The sequence below is a fragment of the Rhagoletis pomonella genome, unplaced genomic scaffold, assembly GCF_013731165.1.
Source record: "Rhagoletis pomonella isolate Grant_MI unplaced genomic scaffold, Rhpom_1.0 Rhpom_scaffold_00002, whole genome shotgun sequence".
NCBI lineage: Eukaryota > Metazoa > Arthropoda > Insecta > Diptera > Tephritidae > Rhagoletis > Rhagoletis pomonella.
Window position 1 is genome coordinate 98617335 of NW_023458556.1, and position 242 is coordinate 98617576.

The following is a 242-nucleotide window of genomic DNA, read 5'->3' on the forward strand; positions in this document are numbered from 1 at the left end:
TTTTTTTTTTTTTAGAAAAAAAAAATCCTAAGACTTAAAAAATTGTTCCCTTCTTCTCAAACCATTTGTTTTCTCCTTATTTTCCTCGTTTCCCTTGAATTTTCTTCCTTCAAAATTTGCGTTAAAATTTGTTTCCGTTTTTTTTAAGACTAAAATATTTTATTTTATTTTATTTGTTTTTCCTATAGCCTTTACAAGCAAGTTTTCCCATACATTGTTTTCTCCTTATTTTGCTCGTTTTT